This window comes from Delphinapterus leucas, chromosome 15 (assembly GCF_059928025.1).
Source record: "Delphinapterus leucas isolate spDelLeu-1000000601 "Yukka" chromosome 15, BTC_Dleu_Yukka2, whole genome shotgun sequence".
Lineage (NCBI taxonomy): Eukaryota > Metazoa > Chordata > Mammalia > Artiodactyla > Monodontidae > Delphinapterus > Delphinapterus leucas.
The window spans coordinates 30480631-30495565 of NC_143143.1; the positions used below are offsets into that span (position 1 = coordinate 30480631).

The 14935-nt window shown below is 44.1% G+C and overlaps 1 protein-coding gene across 1 annotated transcript in view; it reads right to left on the minus strand.

Annotated features, from left to right (window-relative positions):
• Nucleotides 1–4913: 4913 nt before the first annotated feature.
• The window catches only part of HAPSTR1 (HUWE1 associated protein modifying stress responses), a 172547-nt gene continuing 162525 nt past the window's right edge, over nucleotides 4914–14935 (minus strand). Inside the window, exon 5 of the transcript XR_016387815.1 lies at nucleotides 4914–9790. The gene's annotated coding sequence lies outside the window, so the exon portion shown is untranslated. The remainder of the gene's footprint in view (nucleotides 9791–14935) is intronic.

The window sequence follows — 14935 nt, forward strand, 5'->3', positions numbered from 1 at the left end:
CATTGTCATTAACTAGAGCTCAATATTTGTTAATAGATTTTTGTATACAATTTACACACATTGAAATATACACTTTTTCAAGTGTACATTCACTAGGTTTGGACAAATGCAAGTATCAGTATAATCCAAACCCTATGAAGATATAGAATATTACTACCATGTCTGAAAGGGTACTCACTCCCTTCCCAGTTAATCCCTACCCTCATCGTAGGTTAATTTTGCTTGTTCTAGAATTTCAAATAAATGGACATATGGCAATGTGCTCTTTTATGTCTGCCTTCTTCTACGAAACACAGAGTTGCTGGGATTCATTCACATTTTGTACGTGTATCAGTAATTCTTTCCCTTCCATTGCTGAATCAAATTTGGTTGAATCAATATCTCTGTTTAATGCCCTCTCTACAAGGAATCTTTTAGAACTAAGTATTAAGTTTTAAAGAACATACATTGATTTTTCTAATTTGATGACATTTAAAAATCAGGAGGTTTCACCTAAAAATCTGGATTTCTGGTTCCTTTTGGGAATCTAAAGATTGGGCAACACTAAAATCGCCTTCTCCCATGGCAACAATGCTCTGGGCTGAGGGACAGTGCCAACTTTAGATGTGACAGGTGCTCTCTCATTTGCCAGTCTTTACCACTCCCTATCGTTCCCCCATCTGGGCAACTTCATTTATGTCACCTGCTTGCCCCTGGAGACATATGATTTTCTGACTCCTATTTACAGTGACCAAGTGCTCCAAAGTGATTACGCAGCAAATTAACGAAGGAGAGAATAAGTGAACAAAGTGTGTTTCATTGGCTACGTTGTGCCAGAGATCCTGCATTACAGAATGGATAAGAGTCCTAGCCTTGGAATCAGTTACACCTGGGTCTAAACCCCTCCTCTATTTTGTACTGTCTCATAAGTTTCACTTCCCTTCACATCCTTCTCATGTAATATGGGGATAAATATGCTAATTTATCAGTTGTTGGAAGAATCAATGAACTAACATATTTCAACTGCTTAGCACCACCAGGATGGTAGTTTATAATCATCTATATTATTGTTATTATCATCAATTGGTCCTCCACAAGAGGGAAGATCAACTCATCTTTCATTTCATCTTTCCAATGCAGCAATTTAAAGCCTCTGAATCCTGAAAGAGTATGATTGCGGCTAATGATGGGGAGGAATGTCCTGATCCTATGCCCTGCTTTCTAATTAGCATCTCAAGCATGATTTTACTCCCAAGTAGAAGCCATCGCAAAAGTCTAGAATGCAGTCAGAAGAGCAGGAACGTCCTTTTGTGTTTTAGAGGACTTGGGACAAAAAGCACTGGAGATCGCCAAAGACCGAATAAGATACCTCAAGGGGTAGAGAGTTACAGAAGAAAAGATCCAGAAATAGACCCCAGTACATACATGATGTTCATATATAATGGCCTCACATTCATATAAGTGGGAGAAAGACAGATTACTCCATAAATGGTAACAACTGGAAAACCATCTGGAGAGATATAAAGTCGAATTCTTATTTCACACCTTTGAGCTAAAACAAATTCCAGATGGAGCCAAGATTTAAACGCAAAATAATAGAACCATTAAAATACTAAAAGAAAACGTGGGCGATCTTTTTATAAACTCTTGATGACCAGAAAACATTAAGGACGACATAAAATCCAGAATCCACATATTTAAAAAGGTATATTTGAACAAATACAATAAGCGATTTCTGCCTTTAAAATCCACAAAGTTGAAAAAGATACAACTGGGGAAAACAGTTGTGTGAACCAAAGGAAAAGGCCGTTTCCTATATATAAAGAAATTCTAGAAATCAATAAGAAAAAGATGCACAACTCAATAGAAAAATGGACCAAGGATCCTTCATTTGAAAAGAAAATATGAATAGTTCTTAAACATATTAAAATGTGGTCACCCACACTAATTATAAGGTAAACGTAAATTTAAACTATAACAATATATTTTTAACATCTAATTGGCAAAAATCTGAATGTTTGATAATGAATTGTCACTGAGGTTTTGGGAAATAGTCATTTTCACAATTGCTGATGGGAAGATAAATTGATAAACCTCTATGAAGTGCAATTTGCCCCACACCTTTTTTTTTTTTTTTTTTGATACAGGTATATATTGAAAAATGGTTTCCACAGTAAGGTTAATTAACACATCACATAATTACAATTTTTGTTTTGGTGAGAACATTTAAGATCTCCTCTCAGCAACTTTCAACTATACAATTTAATATTGTTAACTATAGTCACCATGCTGTACATTACATCCCCAGAACTTGTTAATCTCATAACTGGAAGTTTGTACCATTTGACCAACCTCTCCCCATTTCCCCACCCTCCAACCCCTGGCAACCACCGTTCTACTCTCTGTTTCTATGCATCATCTGGCTTTTTTCTTTTTTAGTTTCCACATATAAGTGAAATCCTACAGTATTTGTCTTTGTCAATCTGATTTATTTCACTTAGTATAATGCCCTCAAGGTCCATCCATGTTGTCACAAATGGGTGAATTTCCTTCTTTTCATAGCTGAATAACATTCCATTGTGTGTGTGTGTGTGTGTGTGTGTGTATCACATTTTCTTTATCCATTTATCCACCAATGGACACTTAGGTTGCTTCCATATCTTCGCTATTGTAAATAATGCTGCAATGAACATGGATGTTCAGATATCTCTTCAAAATAATGACCTCATTTCCTCTGGATATGTACCCAGAAGTGGGATTGCTGAGTCATCTGGTAGTTCTATTTTTAATGTTTTGAGGAACCTCCAGACTATTTTCTATTGTGGCTGAACCAATTTACATTCCCACCAACAGTGGCACAAACTTTTTAAATTAAAAATGCACATACTATGTGACCCAGCAATTCCACTGGAAAAAGTTATCATATTTGGACTTGCATGAAATTCTGTAAATACAAAGGTTATTTGCAATATTGCTTGCAATAGTGAAATAGTGAGCATAACCTAAAAACTATAAATAAATTATCAGTAAGATAGATTATGGTACGTGCTTAAAATGGAATACTGCTTTTGTAGCAATATAGAACAGTCTCTAAGATACATTGTTAAAATTGACCAGGAGGGTGGGGCAGGTACAGAATGGTGAATATAGTAAACTGGTGTAGGTGACGGAGGGAGGGGGGGGAACAGATGGGGCATAATGTATAGGATGGAAGTGCACAGAATATATCTGGAAGGACACACAAGAAACCCAATACCAATAGTTGACTCTGGAGGGGGGAACTGCATTGCTAAGGCAGCATACCTTTTTATATACCACGTGCATGTATCACCTATTCCTTTTTTTTTTTTTTTTAATTTATCTAAAAGGTAGTGCAGGGAATTCCCTGGCAGTCCAGTTGTTAGGATGCCACTGCCAGGGCCCTGGGTTCTATCCCAGGGCACTAAGATCCCACAAGCTGTGCGGAGCAACAAAAAACAAAATGTAGTTCAGTTGCCATCTCTGGGTCATTTAAAGAGGGATGACTATTTTAACCAACTACCATAAAGAATAAGCAAGCATCATTAGAATGGTTCCAATAGATTCCTTTATAACTTGGGAATTCTAGGAATTTCCTGAAATACGTCAGCAGTAGCTAATTTAATTGCACTGGAGATGAAGGAAGTATTTCTATTAGATTTGTAGAAGCATAACATGCTTTTGAACTTCAGGTCCCCAAGGCTATTAGCAGATGGCTGAGGGAGGCTCTCTGGATCACCCAGCCCCCTGCCATGGCCTTGGGAACAGGCAGAACTCCCTTCCTCACGGCACTGATGACCACCCAATTCCCAGGGGCCATCTCACACACAGAGATAGAGAACAGAATGTGGTTCTTAACATAAATGGAATTTGGAGCTATTTTCAAAGCTAGAACACATTCACACTGTAATGTGAAGGCATTTTTAGCTTCCAAATGGTACCTGACATTTCAGGGTTTACTATCTGCCAAGCCTTTACATGGATTATCTCTTCTAATTCTCACCAAGAGATTGGGGGGGGGAGGGGTCTGTCATTATTTCCACTCACAGGTGAGGAAACTGAGGCTCAGAGACGTTTGTCCAAGGTCACGACGCAAGACTCAAAGCCAGGCAGTCTGACTTCAGAAATCCAGAAAATTTTATACTGCTTTTCTTTTTTTTTTTAATAAATGTATTTATTTATTTATTTTTGGCTGTGTTGGGTCTTCGTTGCTGTGTGCGGGCTTCTCACTGCAGTGGCTTCTCTTGTTGCGGAGCACGGGCTCTAGGCACACGGGCTTCAGTAGTTGTGGCATGTGGGCTCAGTAGTTGTGGCTTGCAGGCTCTAGAGCTCAGGCTCAGTAGTTGTGGTGCATGGGCTTAGTTGCTCCGCGGCATGTGGGATCTTCCCAGGCCAGGGCTCGAACCCGTGTCCCTTGCATTGACAGGCGGATTCTTAACAGGCGGATGCGCCACCAGGGAAGCCCCTTTATACTGCTTTTCAAATCACAAAGCCTCACCTCTCACCAGCCACTCATCCTCCACACACATGAATTTTGTCTTTTTTTTCTTTCTTTTTGTTGCGCTGGGTCTTAGTTGCAGCAGGTGGACTCTTTAGTTGCAGCATGTGTGCTCCTTAGTTGCGGCTTGCCAGCTCCTTAGCTGTGGCATGAGAACTCTTAGCTGCAGCAGGCACGTGAGCTCTAGTTCCCTGACTGGGGATTGAGCCGCGGGTCCCCTGCACTGGGAGCTCGGAGTCTTAACTGCTGCACCACCAGGGAAGTCCCTATATATCTTTTGCTGTGCTTCTTCTAGTACACTAGATGGGGTGGTAGACAGAATAATGATCTCCCAAAGATGTCCACACCCTAATTCCCAGAACTGGTGAATATGTCATGTTACATGACAAAGGGGAATTAAAGTAGCAGATGAAATTAAGGTTGCTAATTAGCTGATCTTGCGGGGGTGTGGGGGGTCTTATCCTGGGTTATCAAGATGGGTCCAATGTAACCACAAAGATCCTTAAATGTGGAAGAGGAGGCAGGAGAGGAGGTCAGAGTTACGTAAATGAAAAAGACTCAGCTGCCCATTGCCGGCTTTGAAGATGGAGGAGGGGCCATGAGGCAAGGGAAGCAGGCAGCCTCTAGAAGGTGGAAAACAAGAAAACAGATTCTCCCCTAGGGCCTCCAGAAAGAAATGCATCCCTACTAAAAACCTTGATTTGGGCCCACGGAGAGCCTTTTCAGACTTCTGATCCCCCCAGCCCCAAACCATAAGATAATAAATTTGTGTTTGGCTGTTGACCACTTGAAATGTGGCTGGTGTGACTTAAAGACTGAATTTTTGTTTAATTTAATTTTAATTAATTTAAAGTCATACAGCCACATGTGGCCCATGACCATCATGTTGGACAACAAAGCTCTAGGTGACTACAATTATGGGTAGGTCCCCCTCCTATAATATGAATCACCCCCTCCTCTCTGTTCTCCTGATGCCACTCAAGTCTCCAAGCAGCAGGGTTAGAGTCAGCCCTGGAAACACAAGAGGGAAAACACAGTGGTCAGGAGCTAATATTCTGTGACAACCACTTCCCTGACGTGTAACCTGGTGTATCAGTCAGGGCTCTCCAGAGAAGCAGAACTGGTAAGATACAGATAGAAATATACAAACGGAAGTTTATTATAAGGAATTGGCTCATGGGATTATGGAGCCTGAGAAGTCCCACGACCTGCCATTTGCAAGCTGGAGCCCCAGGAAAGCAGGTGGTGTAGTTCAAGTCCAAACCCAAAAACCTGAGAACCAGAGAAGCCAGTTGTATAAGTCCCAGTCCAAGTCCAAAGGCCAGAGAATGAGGCTCACCGATGTCCGAGGACAGGAAAAGATGGACGTCCCAGCTCAAGCAGAGAGAGCAGATTCGCCCTTCCTCCGCATTTTTGTTCTATTCAGGTCCTCAACAGATTGGATGATACCCGCCCACATTGGTGAGGGCGATCTTCTTTCTACAGTCTACTGATTCAAATGCTAACCCCTTCCAGAAACACCCTCACAGACACACCCAGAAATAACACGTTACCAGCTATCTGAGCATCCCTTAGCCCAGTCAGGTTGACACATAAAATTAGCATCACACCTGGAGCAGATGACTTAACCATCTTAGAATGTGATGGTCCATATAAAGGGCCTTGCACACAGTAGGTTGTCAATGCAGGTTATCCACTGTCAGGAATGTTATAGTTCTCTTTTACGATGCTTTTGTCTTCCACAGTTGGATGGTGGGAGTTCTGATTCATCCTGGTTCCTCTCTCATCTCCACCATCACCTAGCACAATGCCTGGCACACAGTAGGTCCTCAGTTTAAGTGTTTGAATGGAATTGAACCCATTTAAGTCTCAATGCCTTTAAATGATTAATGTTGTATGTGTGGTTTTAGGTATTAAATACGCTGAGAATAAGTGTGCCGGTGGAAAAGATGCTTTCCTGTAGCTAAAAGAGGCTGGATCGAGTGTGCTGGGGCGAGAGGTAATTTCAAAGGCACCTAGAAACTCTCCTTCTCCCTTTACCATCACCCCCACTCCAAAAGTTACCTCTCCTACAAGCCCATGCCTGTAATAGCTTTACCCCCCCAAAAAATGATTTAAGGTTTTTATTCCACAAAGAAGATTAAAAATACCAAAGAAGGGATGAATTGACTTAAATTCGCACTTAACAGGGAAGCATAAAGTTGGCAGGAACCTTACAGGTTGTTCAGTGATTCTGAACCTTGCAGCAGGTTAGAATCTCCAGAGCAATTCTAGAAATTACTAATGGAATCAGAATCCCTGGGGGTGGGCCTGGCATCCATATTTCTAAAGCTCCCAGGGGACCCGAATATGACACCTGGGAATGAGGACCACTGGATTGTCATTTTATTTTTTTCTTGAGGGAAAATTTATCTGACATAAAATAATGAACCATTTGAAAGGGAACAATTCAATGGCTTTTACTACATTCACAGTGTTTTGCAAGCAACACCTCTATGTATATAGTTCCAAGACATTTTTCGTCACCCCAAAAAGAAGCCCAGATCCATTAAGCAGGCACCCCCATTACCCTCTTCCCCCAACCCCTGGAATCACTAATCTATGTTCTGTCTCTGTGGATTTACTTATTCTGGACACTTCATAGAAATGGAATGACACAACCTGTGACCTTTTGTGTCCGGCCTCTTCACATAACATCTTGTTGTCAAGGTTCATCCATGTTGTCACATGCATCAGTACTTTATTCCTTTCAATGTTTGAATGATATCGCATTGTAAGGATGGACCACGTCTGTCTATCCATTCATCTGTCAATCGATATGTGGGTTGTTTCCAGTCACCTCCTTTTAAAGATGGGGACGTGAGGTCCAGAGGGGAGAGGGGCTTGCCTGAGTCACACTGTTCTGGGAGGCAGATCAAGGCTCAGATCCTCGTCTCTGGAGGCACTGTCAAGGTCACCTCCAACTACACTGCCCCCCCGCTCCCAAGTGAGTGTGTCAGAAGGCCATCTGTGTGTGCTCTGACAGGCGCTCCAGCTGCCCCCCGGCTTCCCCACAGGGAGGATCCGGAGGAAGGGCAGCAGGGGTGGGGAAGGGGAAGAGAGGCAGGCGTGGCCCCCACTCCTGCTCTTTGTCTCTCTGTCCCCTGCCCTGGGTTGGCTCACATAGCTCCTCTGCGTCAGGCTGGAGCCCCCCGGGCCTGAGATAAGACCTTCAGAGTGACTAGTGCATTTGGCGGGTGGTCCAGGGTGTGAGGCGGGAAGGAGAGGAGCCCAGGAAAAGTGCATTAATAAGCAGGTCATTGCTGTGGGCACCTGGGGTCCACACCTAGCCAGCCACACTGAGCAGTGGTGTAGGAGACACTTCTGAGCTGCCCCACCTGACATGAGAAGACCCTGGAGTGTTTAGCCTCCAATCCCCTGGGGCTTTACCTCCTTGACACTGGGTGCCTCACATGGGGGCTGAGAGCCAGGCCCCAGGCAGAGAGCTACAGGTGCCGAGGTGGGCACAGGAACAGAGTAGGTGACAGGGGAAGTGATGGGTACTGATAATGTGTGCTCTCCCCTCTAGTTTCCCATCTGTAAAATGGGTCTTAAAGGGAGATAGCACATAAAGCACAGAGACAACCCTCAACAAGGGTTCAACACTTGTTCTCCTCACATTCACCCCCATTTACTCAGCAAACGTTTATTGAGCACCTACTATGTGCCAGGCATCTTACTAGAGGCTCTGGATGCAGAGAGAGCTCACAGGGTGTCTTAGTCCATTTGGGCTGCTGTAACCCAATACCATAGACAGTGTGGCTGAAATAACAAACATATATTGCTCACCGTTCTGGAGGCTGGGAAGTCTGAGATCAAGGCTCCAGCAGATCTGGTCTCTCGTGAGGGATTCTTCCTGGTTTGCACTGGCTGTTTTTTCATTGTATCCTCACGTGGTGGAGAGAGAGAGAACTAACTCTCTTCCTCTTCTTATCAAGACACTAACTCCATCATGGGGCCTCTACCCTCATGACCTAATCACCTTCCAAAGGCCCCACCTCCCAATACTATCACATTAAGGCTTCAACATATGAGTTTGTGGGGGACAGGGGGTGGGTCACAGGCAGTGGGTCTACAGCAGAGGTAATCCCTGCTCATCCCAACAACTTCCTTCTCAACGTCCTCTCTGAGCCAGTCGCTAAGAGGAATGGACTTGCTATAGCCACAGTTCCTTCACCCAGATCCACAGATCACTGCCGATCTCAGCTCAACTGTTCTGATGGTCCACGGGCCCCTCACTCTCCCCCCAAAACCTCTGAAAGTTAATTCAGGGCAGATGGGAACGGTCAGGCTTCAGCCATTTTCAATCTTGGAAACCTCCAAAAATAGCTAAACTCTAATGCATATTTCAGGTTAGACTTGTTTATTTTCCCTCTTTCTGAGCCAGAAAGCTAATTTCCCCAGAGGGGGAAGGAAAGAAAAGGCTGCTTTCAGAAAACAGAAAAATCAGCTTTAGCTTCTCCCTTGATTGCCTGTGGGGAGATGCCTCTTGTGCCCCCCATCTCAGTGCTCTCAAAGAGGCCCAGAGAGCATGGTCTTTCTTCTCTGTGGGCAAGAGGTTTGAAAACACCCAATCCCGAAGCCCAGTGGGTGCATGACTCTGGGCACAGATTTCCAGACCTCCTCAGCTTGCAAAGGGAGAAGCAGGAGGCAGCAGCTAAATGCCAGCCTTGGTCCTTTGTCAATAGCCAGACTGGGGAAAAAATAATAATTACTGTGCTTAAATTCCAAAGTGAGGAAGGACCCTGGTAGACCAGTTGTCTGCACAGATAGAGCCAAGGATGGAGTGATGATGAGTTGGTCCTGGGCACAGTATTAGCAGAAAAATCTACTGTTTGGATGTATTACTAACACAGAAGCTCAACTGTATTCAACCAGAATGGAAGGTGGTGAAAACACAAGCAAGAACCCTCGATTTCTCCATCTATTAACTGTTAGCAATTTGTGAATCACCTGAAGGCAGAGAGGGTTGTAGGCCCAGACATCTGCACAGACTTTCCTTCTGCTAGAGGAGCTACTGGGATAAGGACTACCCTGCCGAGCCCCCCAGGCCCTTCCACCCTGAGGCCATTTATGGCAATGATGGAAACCTCATTCTCCTATAAGGGTTTCATGACTCCAGAACATCAAAAATGACATGCAGAACTTGGCTCCAGAAAGAACAAGACAGTGAGAAAGTTATCAGGCAGTGGTCCTTACCTTGGGGCTTCATAAAGACTTGGGGTGGGGTGGGCAGTCTCTGTCTCTCTCTCCCACCTGCAGAAAATCAAGAAGCTAAACTCAGCATCCAGGAAATGCATGAAGAAGGGGATTCAATGATCTAGGCAGTCTGGCCAAATCATCATCTTTGAGATCAACTCAAACCACCACACAACTTTTTCCTTCAGTCTCTTGAAATTCACAAGGGTGATAAAGCGACCAAGGCCACTAGGATCTCGAGCTGTCTTTCTGTTTTCTAGAGGCACTCGGGAAAGCATGACCTCTGAGAAGAAGCGTTCCAGAACCTTAAGGATAGCAGCAAAAGCCAGGGTAGTCTGACCCTAAATGGATTGTTCCTTTTTTTTTTTTTTTTTTTGGTACGCGGGCCTCCCACTGCCGCGGCCCCTCCCGTTGCAGAGCACAGGCTCCAGACGTGCAGGCTCAGCGGCCATGGCTCATGGGCCCAGCCGCTCTAGGGCATGTGGGATCTTCCCGGACCGGGGCACGAACCCGTATCCGCTGCACCGGTAGGCGGACTCTCAACCACTGCGCCACCAGGGAAGCCCGGATTGTTCCTTTTTGAATTCATATTATCAGACATACACTACGTGCCTGACACTGTACTAGTCACATCCACATGTGCTGATTCCACACGGGAGGTATTAGTATTCCACTCTTGGCCAAACCTCGTAAGTTAGGTAGATTTTGTATTTTTAGTCTTAATTTACATATGAAGAAAACTAGGCTCCGCATGTTCAAATGACCTGTCCAAAGTTACTTAGGTAATATGTGATGGGGTCAGTGTTTGAATCCATATCCAAACTTCAATGAACACTTTCCACTTCACGGCTCTAGAAGACATGGAAATTCCATGCAAATCACAGAGCCATGCTTGATGTGTTTCCACAAAGCCATTTCTTTTATACTTCTGCTCATCATTGCTGGGTGCCAAAAGAAAGAATTTGCTCTTCTTTCTCTTGTCTCTCCTCTGCCTGAAAAACTCATTTGCATTAGGTCTTAAACAATGCAGTTGGCTCATTCTCTTAGGCAACAGTGGAGGATAGGGACTAGCTTTTTCTGGAACCTGACAATGTCTAAATCAAAACTTCTCCTCCAGTAATAGGCGGTCAGGGTGGACCTTGTCCAATTCTTTTTTACTTCCAGGACAGTTGGTGTCTGTTCCTCCCACCCTGCTTTTCTAAACAACTTCCTCTTGGAGAAGGGATGACACATATGCATGTGCACTCTTTCCTCCTTTGCCCATGGCAGACATTTCTAATCAATCTTGACATTCCATTTCACTGATCCTCACCTCGACCTCAATCTTCTCTGTTAAGTTCCAGGCATCCACTACCAACACAAAGGAATTGACTTTCCATCCTTTTTCTTTTTTTTTTTTTTTTAGTTTTTTCATTTTTTATTTTGAAATAGGTTTGAACTTACAGAGAAGTTGCAAGAATAATACTGTTTCTCATACACTCTTTATACAGATTCATCAATTTTTACTATTTCTCCACATGATTCAGCATTCTCATTCTCTACACACACACATACACTTTTTCTGAACCATCTGAGAATACATTAAATATATCATGTAACTTTATCCCTTAATACTGTAGTGTGTACTTCCTAAAAACAAGGACATTAACCTCTGTAACCACCATACACTTATCAAATTCAGGAAGTTTGACTGTGTTACTTTAATCTGCAGTCCAGTCCATCCTTTTTCTACAGCAGTGTTCCATCTAATGGTGTTTCCAAACCACCCTTTTGCACTGGAAAGATAATACCATGCCTCACCCCATCAATCTGCTGAATGCCGGGCTCATTTTAGAAAAGCCACTTCCTATAATAGAATCTGAGTGTGGAGTACTCTGTTAAACCATTTAACTTGACACGTATTAATTAAATACGAACAGAATTTGTCCCGATGTGAATTCACAACAAGTTCATTCCATGTGACTTCACCTAAATGTTCGAATTTCCTATGAGAATTTGAGGAGAATTTCAAAACATCTCATGAGATAAAGGCCATTTTGCCAAGGGCATTTTGAAAGCAAGTGTACCAATTATGGGTTAAACTAAAAGTGTGAGTCTGAATCTCCCCACCACACAGGTCTGCACGGAGCATCAGTTAAGTTACGTGATGCAGCAAATTACATGAGCTCCAAACTCCAGGGCAGATGTGGCTGCATTATTTATAGTCTGTGTTCAACATTCCTCACAGCCAGAGGCACCCGCTCACCATGACCTGTGTGGGGGCTCCCTGCCTTCCTTTCCCAACTGAAATAAGAAAACAAAACTCCCACAATCAGAACTTGTCACTACCACTTAGATGAGACCCAGAAGCCAGAGTTCCTGGAGGTGGAGATCACAGACTTGGAAAGGACTGTGATAAGACTCAGCATCATCAAAACCCACCCAACACAGAGGCCACCATGACCCAAAAGAAGAAGAAAAACAAGGAGAAGGGGAGGAGGAGGAGAAAGCCACTCAACACACTCCCTCTCCTCTGTGGGTTCTACTCAGTAAATCGTGTGCTGATTTTTCTTGTCTTTGCCTCTAGGGAGTTATAATAAAGCTGTAATTTTGCATATGGCCTCGGTTTAGCCACATATGTTCAAATGAAAGATAAACTCTCAAGGAAAAATCATCCTATTCAAAAGTGAAAGCTTACTTGAAATGTAAATGTTGCTTCAATCCTAACGGAAAGAATTCTTCCGACTCATACTGGAATTCAGTCTGTTCCTCCATGTGGCCTTGGTACCCACACTCTCCACTCCTGTGCCCCAGGCAGACATCACTAATCAATCCTGACTCTCTTTCACTCTGAGGTGGAAAGCAGCCTCGGAACTGCCCTCTACACAGGGTTCCAGGAAGCCACTATCAGTCAGTGAGAGCTGGCATGTAAGATAAAAGCTGTTTTGCCATTCCACCATCTAGAATTTATGTATGTGGCTGCCAGGTGCTCAACTTTGACTGCTATGGACCACATATAATCCCTCTTCCTACTTCCAAACTTGTCTATCACATTCCTTGGCTATTCTCCAACACCCAAGCATCAGACATAGACTGTCAGCAGAGGGACCCAGATCATTCCTGCTTTTTCCAAGCTCATCCTTGAATCTATTCAGCCTCATCTTACTCTACTGATAAGATCTCCCCTATCCCTAGATCTGATGTTTTCCCATTGTCCTCTGGTCCCTTGGACTCCTTACATTATCACTCTCCAACTATCCCCTCACACCCTTGCCCCTGTTGACTTGTCCTAACACCCTTGGAAAGAAATCTTTTGACAAAGTCAGCCCATTGTAGAAACACAGTGATGACAACTGAAATTCCAGTTTTTGCAAAGAATCTTCACATCCATGATCTCAGGGGATAATCCAAATCCTTTTGGGAGGCATGGTCCTCTTAAAGACCATGAGATTTGACAACAAACAGAAATGGGTCCAAACCTTGTCTCTGCCAGTGACCAGCCTGGGGACCTTTAGCATATCACTTCCCCTTCTGAGACTCAATTTCTTCATCTGGAGATTGGAGCAGAACTTACCTCCCAGGGATGTTGTGAAGATTAATGAGATAATGCACTCAAGGTGCTTATCACAATGTCAGGCAATCAGAATAGATGGCTACAGTGGTTTTTAGTTAACAGAACCTGTCTTAGATTTGGGGTCTGAGAAGGGGACCCTAAGATAAGGATTTGAATGCAAACAATGTATTTGTGAGGTGATCCCAGGAAGCACCAGAAGGAAATGAGACAGGGACGGAAAGGAACCCAATAAAGGATGTGTTTTGAGTAGGTCTCCACTGTGGGCAGCTGGGGCTCCATCCCAAGCGAGACTCTAGGAGATGTTGTAGAACATTCCCCCAGAGTTATCCCACCCGAGGGGCATTTATGCACCAACTCCTGTTCCTTTTGGTTGAGGGCTGCTTCTGATGGTGTTGTATCCCCCCACTCCTGACGCCTTGCACACAGGACAAGCATGATCCTAAGACTGGGGGGAAGCCCTCAGGCACAGCTGCAGGCTCCTTGCAGACAGAAGCTGTTGCCAGGAAGAGTGAGTGGTGGGCGGGGAGAGGCCAAAGCCTCTGCCCCAGATACCCAAGGTCTCACAGACACTGAGTGGCAGTGCAGCGGGAAAGAAAAAGTATTGTTCCAGGTTCAAATTGTAGCTTCACCACTTGCACAGGTGTAAAATGATGATATTGATACCTATCCGGTGACGTTTCATGGGGAGTGAGTATGCTCAAGAAATGTGGTGGCAACAAAACTGCTCAGTGACCTTCCCTTTTCTTCTGACCCCGGCGTTCTTCCACTAGAATAGGTAGCCTCCCTGAAAGCAGCGAAACTTGTTTTCTCCATCCACCCACCCACCCATCCATCCATCCAACCATCTAATAGCTACTGAATACCTCCTGGATACAACTCCCACATAGGAGATAGAGATACTCTAGTGAATAGACATGGTCCTGGCCCTTCTCCTGGATGAAGATAAAAGCAATCAAATAAGCAATTAAGGAATACAGGTGATGTAGAAGCAGTTTCTACAGCCGTGCTTCTCAAACTTTCATGTGGCTGCTCTCGAATGGGGCTTCAGATTCGATGTTTCCAACATGCTCTCAGCTGATTCTGATGCCACACAGTTTGAGCAGAGAAACTCTGCAGAATTCATTGGGGAAGCAAAGGAGGAATTCATTCATTCATTCATTCATTCACTCATTCATTGCCTACTCATCAAGTTATCTAGACATTGGTTTCCTCTGCTTCTGGAAAGAGGAAGAAGCTATGACGCTCATGAGCTGGAAAGGATCGTTCAAGATGATTTAATCCAGATGCACAGGAAGGCGACTCTCTTACCATCCCCAAGTAAGGGCCGTCTAGGGTCTTCATGAAGCGGTAGAAACACCTCCCCTCTCTGGATACTTGAGTGGCCAAGAAATGTTTCCATGGCCCCAGGTCTTGCAAGGGGGTGAGTAGAGGAAACTTTATAAAACTAACACGCCTGCTGTAAGCTCGGAGTACTCTCTTGCTTGCACCTGTGGGACCAGGCTCAGAATGCAAGCTCAGTACAAAGTGGGCATGCACTGAGGCTGCAGCAACTGAATAAGCCGGGTAATGAGGGGAGCAGACTCCACCATGCAGATTTCCAATCCATCCCCTATATCTTTTTTCCAGAGAAACTTTCTAGTTCCTTCCCT